We start from the raw sequence: 15,580 nt of genomic DNA on the forward strand, positions 1-15,580 counted from the left end.
AGAAGGCTCAGGGGAGACCTTACTGTACTTTACAATTAACTTAAAGGAGGTTGTAGTGAGGGTAGTAGGGTGATGGTTGGACCAGATGATCTTGGAGGTCTTTTCCAACCCTAATGATTCTATGAGGTAGTGATTGGGCTCTTCTCTCAAGCACCCAGTGATAAGACAAGGGGAAATGGCCTCAAGTTACTCAAGAGGAGGTTTAGGTTGTATATTAGGAGAAATTTCTTTACCAAAAGTGTTGTGCAGCGTTGGAATGGGCTGCCAAGGGAAGTGGTTGAGCCACCATCCCTGGAGGTTTTCAAGAAATGTGTAGATTTGGAATTTAGTAGCACAGTTTAATGGTGGACTTGTCAGTACTATGTTAAAGGTTGGACTAGGTGATCTTAGAGGTCTTTTCCAACTCAAATATTCTATGATTCTATGATATATACCAGTGGGCACAGTTTATGCATTTCTTTGTTCACTGTATGAACGCTCAAAAACAATTTGCTTGTTTTTCTCTCTTTTCTCAGGAAAGCTGTTCCTAGAACACCAGGGATAAATGTTATAATTGCTTACCTTGACCATTCTCCTCTATTCTTAAAATCAAGGACAATGCAAACCAAATAAACAATAGTCAAACTAAAACAAAACAAAAAATCCTTGAAGACCAACATGAGATCTGGGCTAGATGATCTTTGAAGGTCCCTTCCAACTGAAATATTCTATTCTATTCTAGATAGCAATTTTATAAGGAAAAATCTTTATCTTAACTGTCTTGATTCTTAAGTAGCTAGAGGTAATTAAACAACCTATGATTAGTTCATTATTGTTAATAATTGATAGGTATTCACACCATAGGTAAAAGCAGAATTATTTATGCATGAGGATTTATTCTCTTTCCTACAAATAGAACTCTTTTGTTGTTGCTGTTGTTTTCCTTTTTTCTGCTATTTTTTGTTTGTTTGTTTTTACGTCTTTCAATGTTAAATATAGCTTCTTCATGAAGTGCAGTGATCAAAAATATCTGTTACGCTGAGATTTGGTCTGCCCTGTAATTTATATGTAGTATGTCTTATATTTTGGTTAGTCATGAGAGTTTCTTTGGAAGCTAGTATATCATCACTAATAACTTGTTCTTAATATTCTAAATAAATCACAGTATAGGAAAAACTTCAGAACAAGGTTGTTAACTTCAGTGATGTGTAGATTGTGTGTTGTATGTAAGTATATGTGTGGTAAAAATGTTTGATTTTTATTTTGAACTCTTTGAAGTTGAGGTTACTTATTTACATGATGGTATACCATCATGTGAAATTCTAGCTAGTGAAATTCTACCTTTGTATTTTATCTCTTCAAGTGACAATTTCTTTTGTTCATTTCAAATGTCAATGGATTAAGAAATAAAAATGAAAAAATTACAACTAAACCACAGTTACCTCTAATTCAACTTTAAAAATATCTTTTTTTTTCCTATTCCTGTTAACAACCTAATTAATACATAGCTAATGAATACAATTAATTAGCCTGACCTTTTTGTTGTTGTTTTTGTTTTTGTTCTTGTTACATTAGAGTTCTACTATATTTTTTCCAGTGTCTTCTGGCTAGTTTTTTAATGATATAATTAGTGGCATTTGTCACTCTAATAGAAATACAACCAGCATTATTTTTCATGCAAATATTAGTACTTTCTATGCATCAGATAAGATATTTATTCTATTGAAAGTTCTTAAAAAAACATGTATTCTCAATGAGACTGTACTGATGTGGTAAACATCATATAAAGCTAAACAAAACAGAACAAAAAATTAGTAAGAGTCCTCTTAATTTCCGGTCTTACAGTATAACATGGATAGTAGAGAGGTGAGGATGTTGGTAATCTGGTCATTTTCTCATTAAGTAATGTGAAAGCAGTTTCTTTTTAGCAATTTGGATGAAAGTTTTGTTCTCCCTTGATTAGAATTCCTGAATCTTTTCTGGAAATCCAGTGTCTGATCTTTCTTTTCAAAACAACCAGAAGTTAGCTGATTTGGGGAAATGAATTTCTGTTTCTATGTTTAGAGCATTAGAGGAGGATATGCATTTTGAGAGAACAAGCTAGGAATACTTTTGTTCCTTTTAACTGTCCAATCTAATGACCAGGATATTTACATAGGACATGACCTTTGTGAATTCCAGTTTCTACTAGTATAGATTAATGCAAAATAATTGCATTACAGAGTTATTTGGACATAAAATGAAGCTCTGGACCCTGCCTCCATTATGAATGTTCTAACAAGTGTCTGAAAACTGACTCATTCTTGATCTTTGGTTCAATAAATGTGTAATTAATTTCTGCCTATTGAAAGAGTTTCAACAAACCCGAGTGAGAGGTATCTATCTGCATGTAGATATCTCAGTTGCAGTGCTAGGAAGCTGGAAACATGGATTTCTCAGGTCAAATAGAACCGAGCCTATCACATATCCTGAGTCATTTAGTAAAGGTCAATTAAGTGGCAGCTCAGTGTTACAAGGAAGGAGCATTGTCTATGAGGTTTAAGAATAAGGCTAAGGAGTCATAGGTTTAGGTACGATGCTTGTACCTTCTCATCGCAAGGACTAAATGCTTCTAAGTATTTTCAAAAACAAATTTTTAAGCTGTAGAGAAACTTTAATGCCAGGAATTTAAGCAAAGTCAAGGAAAAAAGGTGACATTTAGGATCACCTTGGATCACCTTAGGATCACCATTGGGAAAATATTTCATTAATATGTGCAGGCAGGACAAAGACACCAACATCTGATGACTGCAGTCCCTGGGAATGTCCAATCAAATTTGTTCTGCCTTTTTTTTTTTTTCCTTACTTCTTAGGAAGAAGAATTTCTGTCACTTTTTTGGGCCATATACTTCTATTGACTTTTTAGCATTATCAATATTCATTACAGACGTGTTTTAACTGGCTATTTGACCAACCGAAAAAGGTATCAGAGACTGCTTTTCCTAAAAAGTGAAATAAATATATATATATATATATATATATATATTCCCAGTGATTGTGGTCATCAGAAAAGTTATTTTGGGGTGATTTGTCTTTTCTGCAATTTCTCTTTTTTCCTTTTTTTTTTTTTTTTTTTTTGAGGGTGTTGTGGGAAGTTGCCACAATTGATTGGATTTCAAGAAGCAAATATAATCAAACAGTAAAAAACAAAAACACCACTATCACAAAAACAAACAAACAAACAAACAAAAAACCCACCACCCTGAGATTATAACAGGGATGAGTGACATTACCAAACCATTATTTATGTGCAAAATGGACACTGCTCTTCTGAGGAATCAAAACAAAATACACATTCAGCCACACTACACAAGCACACCTTACCATTCGTTATAAAGTGGCTTGTTAAAGTTCTTATGTTGAACAAAGGTCTGTTTCACTGAAAATAACTCAGAACATAAAAGTGAGGAGAGGAGGTGAAACTTTCAAGGTGACTGTGGCATTTAAGAATCTATAACCAGAGTGCTATCATTTCCAGTGCCTTGTCTATGTCTGGTTGTCTCTTTATGTTTGGGTCATATTCATCCTTCTAGCAGAGTCAGTGAAGCAGCAGATGAACTTGATTCTTTCACTCTCATCCAATTGACCCTGCTGGGTAACCCTATTATTTTTAAGACATTCTTTTGATGTAAACTGACTTCTCTTAGGCACACATAATTAAATAATGCTAAATGTTTTCTATAAAATGTCATTATAGTATAAATATGAACAAAACATGCTGAAACTCCTTTTGTTGAAATACAGACAGTACTGCCTTACCAATTTCCATGTGTAATTCACCTTGATTGCATAATTTTGCCTTTACTCTCTAAAGCTTATTTTGCTCTTTAAAGCTGATGTAAATTCTGCCTCCTCAGTTTCTACAGCACTATTTACTTCCATAGAAGTCTATGAATTCCAAAAATGTACCAAAAAAAAAAAAATCCCAGGAAGAATACTAAAGTAACACTTGGCTCTCAAACATGTAATTGTATCTAACTGCAAGTACACACAGTATAATACAGGAATGTGGAATTCCAAAGAAAGATGAAAGCTAATAAATTGACTTTGGACAGTGTATACTTATCTAACAGATTGATTGAAGACTGTACTTAGAAAGCTCTGAAATCAGTAGGAGCCAGTATTAAATACTTCAGTCTAATATTCAGTCTAATATTTCATAAGTAATTGGCAAAATCAGATTTTTCTTTTTTGTGGTTTCTTGCACCTTTCTTGAATGCTAGTGAGAGGTTACTAAGGAAACAGAATCTTAGATTTAATTAGGACTTGTCAGTTAAAGTTCTTTAGGTTATTTGACTTTTTTGGGGGCGGGGGGGGGGACACTTTCAAACTACTGTAGCTGAAAATCAGTCTGCACATATTTTTTTACTGATAAAATGTCTCAAACAGATTTTAGTACATTTCCGTCATTCCTTTGAAAAAAAATAAAAAGCCCTCCATAGTTAGAGAAAGAATGAGGATGAAAATAACAATCAGTTCTGGTTTGTCTTTTATTCACAATTTTGTTTTAGAAAAAAAATAAAACATAAAATTGCATTTGAGGTGCACATAAAGTCCTTGTGTGTTGTAACCTCTGTCACAGTTGGAAATATTATCTGCTATTGTTCACTGTGATATCAGTATTTCACTGATAACTCAAGTTCCAAGATTTCATGTTGAATGAGTCTGTCATATTGAATAAACTTTCCAAGAGTATGTAAGTCTATGGCAGCAAAAGTCAGAAGTACGCATCCTCTCCTATCCATGGTCAGAAAGGGATTTCATAATAGTATGATAAAAAAAATGTCATCTGAATGTGCTCTCAGTCACTATGAAGCTATTGGAAACTGCTTATGTTCTGCAGTGTTGACTGAAAAAAATCACAGATTAAGGAATTGTAGGCAATTGTCTTAATTTTGTACTGGGTGACACTGTGGTATTAATTGCAACTATTAATATCCTGGGAAAACCCAGGAGTTCAGCAACAACACGAGCAGTTCTTCTATCCATGGAACAGAGATGGAAACTCTCATATTACTTCTTAGTGGTGATTTTTTTTTTTCCCAAATAAATTATTCAGAAATGCAAATGGCAGGGTTTTACTGGATGGAAAGAGAATAGAGTAATACTATTAATGCTGCTGACCAGTGTATCATGATTATTCTGGATTTGGATTTTTCACTTGTATTATCCATGTCTATGTGTACTCTAGCATGGCTATATAATTTAATGCAATTTAACTTATTCTTCAGTTCGATGAACTGCTACAGTTAGACTGCGTGTGACCTTGTAAACTTGTACAGATCCAATTTCCAATAAACTGCGTTCTAATTTTTTTAAGGAATTTTGAAAAATTTGTTTTAAGATCTGACGTCAACAGTATGTGACAATATATTGCTCAGAATGCTATGAATACTATGAATACTACACAAGTTCAGAATAAATAAGAGTTTAATTAAGACAGGATATGAGTAAGCGAACAGAATCTAGAGATGTAAATTACTGTAGTTGAATTCCAGCATGATTTATGCGTTTAATTTTACTGGAGGATTTAATTTTACATGAGGATTATAGTGGTAAGTATAAACAGTTAAGTTTAGGTAGGCATCAATTTATAGCACTCCTGCCACATACTAGTTGTGTGTGTTGATTTTGTGTTGTGAATTGATAATACCAGTAAAAGCAGTGGGCTTTGTAGAATGATAACTCAGTACTGATAATGATGACTACTGCCCACAGTATTCATAATTAATAATTATATATATTTGCAACAAATGAGTAATTTCTGTTTATATCTTATCCAAAGATCCATCAAGAACATTTCTAATTAACATTTGAATAGTGCCTTAACGTAGTACTATACCTAATAACCTGTGTCATTACTTAGATGTATTGATATCACTGGTAGTCCTAAAAATATGTAATAATTTTGAAAAGCAAAGACAGTTTTAGAATTGAGTTTATTTAAGTGGTAGTAACTCAGAATCACAGAATCACAGAATGGGCAGGGTTGGAAGGGACCTCTGAAGATCATCTAGTCCAAACCTGCTGCTGAGCAGGATCACCTAAAGCACGTTGCACAGGATGGCATCCAGGCGGGTTTTGAAAATCTCCAAAGAAGGAGACTCCACAGCCTCTCTGGGTAGCCTGTTCCAGTGCTCCATTGCCCTCACAGCAAAGAAGTGCCCCCTCATATTCAGCCAGAACCTCCTGTGCTTCAGTTGGTGGCTGTTGCCTCTCATCTTCTCAGTGGGCACAACTGAAAAGAGACTAGCTCCATCCTCTCGACACCCTCCCCTCAGATATTTATATACATTAATGATGTCTCCTTTCCATCTTCTCTTTTTCCAGGCTAAACAGGCCCAGCTCTCTCAGCCTGTCCTCATACGGCAGGTGCTCCAGTCCCCTCATCATCTTTGTAGCCCTCCTCTGAACTTATTCCAGTAGTTCTGTGTCCCTCTTGTACTGGGGAGCCCAGAACTGGACACAATACTCCAAGTGAGGCCTCACCAGGGCTGAGTAGAGGGGGAGGATCACCTCCCTTGACCTGCTGGCAACACTCTTCTGAATGCAGCCCAGGATACCATTTGCCTTCTTGGCCCCAAGGGCACAATGCTGGTTCATGGTTAGGCTGCAGTCCACCAGGACTCCCAGGTCCCTCTCTGCAGAGCAGGTCACCCCGCCAGCTTGTACTGGTGTTTAGGGTTATGCCTCCCTAGGTGCAGGACCCTGCACTTACCCTTGTTGAACTTCATGTGGTTCCTCTTAGCCCATCCCTCCAGCCTGTCAAGGTCCCTCTGAATGGCACCACAGTACCTCTGTGGAATCAGCCACTCCTCTGAGCTTTGTGTCATCAGCAAACGTTGAGGGTGAACTCCGTTCCATCGTCCAGGTCGTTGAAGAATAAATTGAACAACACTGTACCCAGTACTGACCCCTGGTGGACACCGCTGCTCAGACAACTCGGATATTCTGAGGCAAACTGATACAATACCAGTATTTTTTCAACTAGAATTCTGGTATAAATTGTAATATAACTTCACCTATATAACATTTTCATTTTAAAAATAAAACATTTTAAAATATCACAAACATAAAACAAACAACAACTAAGCAACAAACAAACAAAACAAGAACCATAAATTCACTAAAGGGATAGTTGTCAGGTTCCTATGAACATAAGTGGAACACGTTTTCTGAAATTTCTATGGCGTTATCTAAAGAAATACTTGCCTATCACTGTATTTCAGTCTATTATGTATCACTTCTCTAACACTCTATTTCATTTATAAATACTCAGACATCTTCTGAAGATTTTTTTTTTCCATTCTCTTTTTAGCTTCTTTTAGTTAAGCTAAAAATTACTAAGTGAATGCTCATTATTATTACAAATTATCATTACAATGACGATTTGTCTCAGATTTGGTTTTTTGTCACATACAGATTAGTTACAATTTGCAATGGTTGATGAATCCAATAGTTAAGATACCAAGGTAAAAAGTTTTATTACTGTAGTGGTTTTGTTTGTTTGTTTGTAACTTCTGTTAATTTGAAATATTTTTCTTAAATTTAGTACAGATACTAAGAAATTTAGGCAGCCAAAATACTTTTGAAATTATACCTCGACAGTCAGAAACATTTGTGATTGTGTTGAATAAAAGTAATAATAATAATAATAATAACAATAACAATAATAATAATAGAATACTAATATTTTTTTGTGATATATGCTTAAAATAATCATAGAATCATAGAAGATCCCGAGTTGGAAGGGACCCATAAGGATCATCAAATCCAGCTCCTGGCACCACAAAGATCTACCCCAAAATTCAGACCATATGACTAAGAGCACAGTCCAAATGCTTCTTAAACTCTGACAGGCTTGGTGCCATGACTACGTCCTTGGGGAGCCTGTTACAGCATGCGACAACCCTCTCGGTGAAGAAACTTTTCCTGATATCCAACCTGAACTTCCCCTGTCGCAGCCTCATGACATTCCCTCAGGTCCTATTACTGGTCACTAAAGAGAATAGATTGGTGTCTACCCCTTCACTCACCCCTCATGAGGAAGCTGTAGACCGCGATGATGTCTCCCCTCAGCCTCCTCTTTTCCAGGCTGAATAAACAAAGTGTCCTGAGCCGGTCCCTGTATGTCTTTCCTCTAGGCCCTTCACCATCTCTGTAGCCCTTTTCGGGACACTTTCCAATAGTTTCACAACCTTTTTGTACTGTGGTGCCCAGAACTGCACACAGTACTCGAGGTGAGGCTTCACGAGCACAGAGTAGAGCGGGACAATCACTTCCCTCAACTGACTAGCAATGCCGTGCTTGATACACCACAGGATACAGTTTGCCCTCCTGGCTGCCAGGGCACACTGCTGGCTCATATTCAACTTGCTATCAACCACAATCCCTGGATCCCTCTCTGCGGGGCTGTTCTCCAGCACCTCATCCCCTAGTCTGTACGTATAGCCAGGGTTTCCCCTTCCCAGGTGCAGGACCCAGCACTTGCTCTTGTTAAACTTCATTTTGTTGGTGATTGCCTAGCTCTCCAATTGGTCCAGATCTCTCTGCAAGGCCTTTCCACCCTCAACAGAGTCAACAGCTCCTCCCAGTTTAGTATCATCAGCAAACTTACTCAGAACTCTTTCTAGTGCTACATCCAAGTTACCTCTGAAACCGTTGAAAAGAACTGTCCCTAAAATGGAGCCCTGGGGGACCCCACTGGTGACTGGCCACCAGCCTGTTGTAACCCCATTTACTATAACCCTTTGAGTCCTACCCGTCAGCCAATTATTCACCCATCATATGATGTTTTTATCTAGCTGTATGCTGGACATTTTGTCCAGTAGGATCCTATGAGAAATTGTATCAAAAGCTTTTTCTGAATGTCCTGGTTCCAGTTAGGACAGAGTTAATTTTTCCTCATAGTAGCTGGTAGGGTGCTATGTTTTGGATTAGGATGACAAGAGTGCTGATAACATGCTGATGTTTTAATTGTTGCAGAGCAGTGTTTACACCAAGCCATGGACTTTTCGGCTTCTCGCTCTGTCCTGCCAGCGAGCAGGCTGGGGGTGCAGCAGGAGATGGGAGGGGACAGACCCAGGACAGCTGACCCAAACTGGCCAAAGGGGTATTCCATACCATCTGACGTCATGCTAAACAATATATAGGGGTGGCTGGCCGGGGTGGGGGGGCTGGCTGCTCGGGGATAGGCTGGGCATCGGTCAGCGGGTGGTGAGCAATTGCATTGTGCATCACTTGTTTCTTACACATTATTATTATTAATACTATTATCATTATCACTATTATTATTATTGTTATTATTATATTCCTGTCTTAATAAACTGTCTTTATCTCAACTCACCGGCTTCACTTTCCCATTTCTCTCCCCCATCCCAGAGAGGGAGGGGGGAGGGTGAGCGAACGGCTGTGTGGTGTTTAGCTGCCAGCCGGGTTAAACCACAACACTGAAATCCAAAAAGATTACATCCACTGGCTTCCCTTGATCACCTAGATGGGTGATCACATCATAAAAGGAAATCAAAATTTTTAGGCAGGTCCTACCCCTTGTGAACCCATGTTGGCTGTGACCTATGACTGCATTGTCCCTCAGGTGTGTTTTAATAACTCCCAGAATAATCTTCTCCATAATTTTACCAGGCACTGCCATACGATGACCACTTTTACAGTCACTTCTCCATAATTTTACCAGGCACTAATGGTCATCAACAGCTCACTATCTTACAGAAAGGACAATGCAGTCACTCCTAACTGATTTTTATATCTACTTGAGACCAACAGCATATTAGCTATGTGTGATAATATGAACAACTTATAATAAAAAGTAAAAAAACAAACAAGCAAACAAAAAACAACAAACAAACAAACAAAAAAAAACAAAAAAAAACATGACAATTTGATATTATGTTGTCTTCATTTATTTCAATAAACACACAGCTTACTATGATTGCAGCTGAAATGTCTGCAGCCAAAGAGACTAATTGCATTCTTGCTTGAGGTTTCTGGCCAATACTGCTTCTTCCCATTACCCTCCCAATAGTCAACCCAGATGTCCATCTGCAACTCATTATTTTGATTATATTCCCCCTTGCCCTTTAAACAGTAAAGGGCTAAAGATACAACAAAAAATAATACATTCAAAATAAGTTACACTTCTTTGCTTATAAGCTGAAAGGTAAAATTAGCTGCTTCATCCATCTATAGGATTAACATGGTTTCATAGATTTGTTTGGGTTGGAAGGGACCTTAAAGATCATCTAATTCCTTAGTTACCTAATTCGTTAAAGATCCATCTAATTGTATTGAAATACAATGCTACTTATATGGTTTAGTTTTACAAAGATTTGCATAATTATTATATGGAGTTTTTATAGGATCAAAGATTGTCAGTATGTAATATGTTTTCTGCTTAAAGATTGCTTTGCAATGGATGTGGAAAGATACATTATTTGCATATTATAAGTAACAGCTTGTCCAGAGATCTGGCACCAGGATGCACATAGGCATTTCAGTCACAGCTGCTCTTTATCAAAGGTGGACTGCTCCATATATCTTTCAGAAGGGAAGTTTATGAGGTTCTTTATTAACTTCTCCAGTAGTGCAAGACCTTATCATGTAAATTATCCAGGAATGCTTCATTCTAGATACGCAGCATAATTCAGCCTGCGAATTATTCAGTGTGTGAGAAGGGTGTAAAAGATATAGGAGGAATAATCTAATTCTTGCCCTCTTAGTAGGTTTAATAATTACCTCAGTTGTAACCTTGACCCTTGCTATTTGTCAGTCCTTGAAAATGACTGTGACTGAGTAGTATCCCTCCCGCAATTAAAAATAACCTGCAGTTTAATCACATTTCTTGTTGTCAAGTGACAAACTCTCTCACAGTTTTTAATGTTCTACAAATCAAGTTAATAGAACTGATCTAAAATATTCCAGTAAATTAAATGCATTATGATTTATCATGCTCTCTAAACAAACTCAGATAATCTCACAATAATACAATATAAAAATGCAATTAAAATGTTTTTATATATGCACAGAAAATATTTTCAGAACATAAAATATATCTTTATGATATTGTATTACATTAATACAGATATACACAATGACAGTTTATTTTCCTATTTGTCAGATAATAAGGTAGGTGACACTGTCATGCATTTATCTTACACGGTTGAAATCCGTCAACTCAGATAAGTATACACATTATTTATGTGGGAGGGTAAGATCATAAATAAAGGACCACTAAACTGCCTGTAGGAGAACTGTTGTTTTTACATTTTTCATTCTCTCTCATGAAATGACATCACAGACGTTTGGCTTTTGTTTGCACTGACATAATATACTACAGTTCAATACATATAAGAGCTGGACTTGAAGATCCTTATGGGTCCCTTCCAACTCGGGATATTCTATGATTCTATGATATATGTGACCAGTGAATTGGAACCTATGTTTGAAAAAAGGGGAAAATAAGTGATGCAGGCAAGATGGGGAAGGCAGAAGTACATTGATAACATGGGATCACCACTGAGCATAATTTGACAATGACTATTAAATATTGTTTGTTTATTTTGCACAGGTACTGCATCATTATAAAATTACAAAAGAAAATCACGTTTTAAGAAAGATAGTTGAAAGGCAATTATCTCAGATAGTTGGCTTTCATTTGATAGAAATGAAACATTACTATCAAAACTATTAATGAGAATATATTATTTTCAATTAAATTTTAATTAATATAAGGCTTTTGCATCAGTAGTGTTCATCTCAATCAAGAAACAGCTCAATACAATCAATTTCTGTGAGGCTTATGACACATAGAAGACACTTAGAACACAGTTAACCTGAGTTTCATCCTTCACTCGGCTTGAATTAGAGTGGGTATTTGAAAATGATTATTGTTTTCCTTCCTTTTTAATGAGAACATTTGAAACGTTTTTCTTGATCCAAAACATATCTGTCGCAAAACTTGAAAACTAAGTGGAACTGAAAAAATAAATCCCTTCCCACTCTTATTTAGGAATATTTTTGAAAAATTAGACTTAGAACTCTTAGACATATAAGGAGCTTGTATCTAGGGACAGTGGAAAAGGAATATTTTGTTTAAATTCAAATACCATGCTTCCATTACTGTTTTAAAGGTGAAGGTGTGATTTAAATACACAAACTTCACAGAATCACAGAACCATACAATCCCAGAATGGTTGAGGTTGGAAGGAACCTCTGGAGGTCATCTAGTCCAGCCCGTCTCTTTAAGCAGGGCCACCCAGAGCTGTTTTCCCAGGACCATGTCCAGGAAGCTCCTCTCTTGGTGGCTCTATGTAGCTCTAGTATGTCCATGTCTGGGCACAGCACTCCACGTGTGGCCTCAGCAGTGCTGAGTATAGGGAAGGATCACCTGCCTCAAACACTTTACCTGATGCACCCAAGACTTCTGTTAGCCTTAGTAGCAAGGACACATTACTGACTCATGTTCAACTTGGTGTCCATCAGGACTCCTAGGTCCTTTCTGCAAGGGGAGGGAGGGCAGAGAGAAGGATACTAGGGTGCTATTTGTTTGTATGCTTTGTTTTAGATGCAGTTGTGACCTCTTGCTGCACTGCAGAGGACTCCCAGGAGAGGATGTTTACTGGAAGGCCCTTGCCACTTCCCAGATAGCCTCTTCCCAATCCCAATCCCTGTTTTTTTTTTTTTTTTTTTTTTTATTATTATTATTATTTTTAATATATTATCTTCACAGGATGACCTTGATTTGGATATATGCCACCAGCTGAAGACCCCGTGAATAAAGATTTGTGCATATCAACCTACCTTCACTTTCCTTGTGCAAAAATGTTACTTGTTAAAGTATAAAAGGAAAAATGACATTAACTTTTTTAGGAGAGAAGAACTCTCTCAATTCGATTGCTTTCAAAAAGGTTTGTGGAGCAGAAATAACAGAAATGGCTATTCTCTTATTTTGACAGTAACTTTTAGTTTTGTGTAAACGAGCACAGAAGACTTTTATTTAAATTTGTATTAAAGAAAACATGGTACTCAGGTTTCTAACTTTGACTTTCAGGAAAGTGAAATGATCAGTCAAGTGGATATTGTTCTGAGAATATATGTTTTGCACAATATGTTTGGAAAATCTTTTAGGTGAATAACATTTGCAGCTGTTTAAAATGAGTGAAGAAGTTTTACTAGATAAAATCTAACTAAAAATATTTGATACATTTCATGTTAATACAAGAGAGAATTATATCACTCTCAGTGTAGGTAATTATATGAAATCTTTTATCTCTACAGAGGTGTACAAAATCTAGACTATTTCTATCATAATATTTGCATTGTTTGTGCATTTTGTTCTTACCTAAAATACTGAATGTGGTTTTAAGCCATGGAATCCATTCACATCTCTATACAATGCTTTTTCTTGTTGATGAAGTGCAAAAGGTTGAAAGAAAATATATTTTTAGTATGTTTTTCTATAACATCGAGAATAGTCCACATTATAGAAAGTATTATTAAGTATTATTAAGAAAAAAAAAAGCAAGAAAAGAAAGGTTGATCTTATATTAAGTTTTCAAAAAGGAAATATGTGGTCTATATTTTTTTCCTCAGCCAACACATTCCAGTAGGAATAGAAACTGCAGTGGCGTTTTCTTTTGTAAAAAAATAAATAAAAAAAAATCCTTCCATTTCCTTCCACTACCATTCCTTCCTTTCCTACCATTCCTTCATTTCCTACTATTTCTTTCCACTCTGTGAATCTAACCTATGAGTTCAAAGTCATTACTAGAAATGACATATGCCATATACGAAACATTCCTTTCTCTCTAAAAAATCCTTGGTGACATGTAATATTGTCTATATTAATATATATATATATTTATTTCTGATATAATCACTGCAGAATAGACATTAATTGGAGAGATTGTGAAAATTTTCTCTTGGTTTTGGAACATTCCACTGGAATAAAATCATCCTGACTGTGACAGTTATGATCATGTTTATACCACCTCTTGCTCTGCTATGGAGAAAAATGAAAGAGAAAGTATTTCACCTGAGGAGATAAATTCTAATTTAAAGACTCAAAGTACAGCCACTTATTCTTTCTTGGTGTAGCAGAATTCAAGTCTGAACTCTGCCCAGCAAAGCTGAGGATACTATCTGCTGAAGAAGGGAAGGAGGAAAGAGGTAAAAATGAGATGGCAATATTTTGCTGAACATTTAAATTGAAATTTTATTTATCAAAGTAGAAACTTTTGTTGTGTTAAACAAATTTACTGTAGGAAGGCAAAACCTCACATGAAAGTGATGGAGTCCAACCAATTGTCATGTCAATAGATTTCTTAATTGAACCAGCAGTGACCCCAGGTGCCTATTGACTATTAAGTGTTGATTATAAGGGTAAAATATTGTCTATTTCTTGCTGATGTCTAAAAGAACATACAGAAATACTGATACACTATTGCAAGTATCTAGGGCAATTTTTGCATTTTAAGTCCCTATTGAATTGAAATTATTGCTTCGCCAAAATGTATTCTCATTGTTCGTGTTTTACAAATAGTAAGTATATCGTGTCCTCTGGACAAAGATATTTCACTATTAATGTATTCAGTGCTTAGTGGTGAAAAGCACTGACGCTACGTATTTATATGACCTAGTTTGCTTTTATGGTGCTACTTATATACATCTCAGAAAAATTTTATCATATCAGATTGCTTTGCTAACTTCAGAGGGCTAAGTATAATCAAGGTGGCTGCAGATACAAAGCCCACAACAGATAAAAAAAATGTATCTGAAGCCTGAGTTAACCATTTTTTGTGATGAGTTTTGACAGAGAAACAAAGAGGTAAGGGTTATCAGTTCTTCTCCCAAAGACATGTTACTTGGTTGGGCTGAAGTTTTTCTCACCCTGCAGTTTAGATGACAAACAAAGATTAATTAGCCATGAGATTTGTTTTAAACAAGCAAATATGAGCAGTCATTTCGTGTAGCCGTTGCTGAACAGAACAGTACAAACAAAATATCTCAGAATATAGATTTAGTTTTTTAACACTTCAGCATTTGTGTCATCATAGTTAAACTGTTATTAGTACCTAGGATAACAGATATGTCTGCAGAGGTTTTAAAGAGAAAATATGGCATTAGCAGGTTGACCTGTAACAGATGTGATTACTGCTAAGCTAAAAATATGACCAGTCCATAAATATACTTTTCTTGATATAAAAAATTCAGAAAAGTAAAATAAATATAGCTTACATAAATGCCAGACAAACTGAATGTATCTGTACACATAAAGTTACTTGATGACTTTCTAAAGGAATCGATGCTAATACAGTGCTAGCTGGAAATGGGTAAAGAAATTGCAAAAAAACCAAAGCTGTTGCTGTGTGTAGATAACAATCTATGAATGTTTTGCTGCTGTGATGAGCACAGTTTATAAAAAAAAAAAATGTGATTGGTTTGGTTCAGGTAAGGAATGAGCTATAATGGTGCTATTCATTAATATTTTCATAGAATCATAGAATGGTTTGGATTGGAAGGGATCTTAAGGATCATCTAATTCCAA

The sequence above is a fragment of the Anser anser genome, assembly GCF_964211835.1.
Source record: "Anser anser genome assembly, chromosome: 1".
NCBI lineage: Eukaryota > Metazoa > Chordata > Aves > Anseriformes > Anatidae > Anser > Anser anser.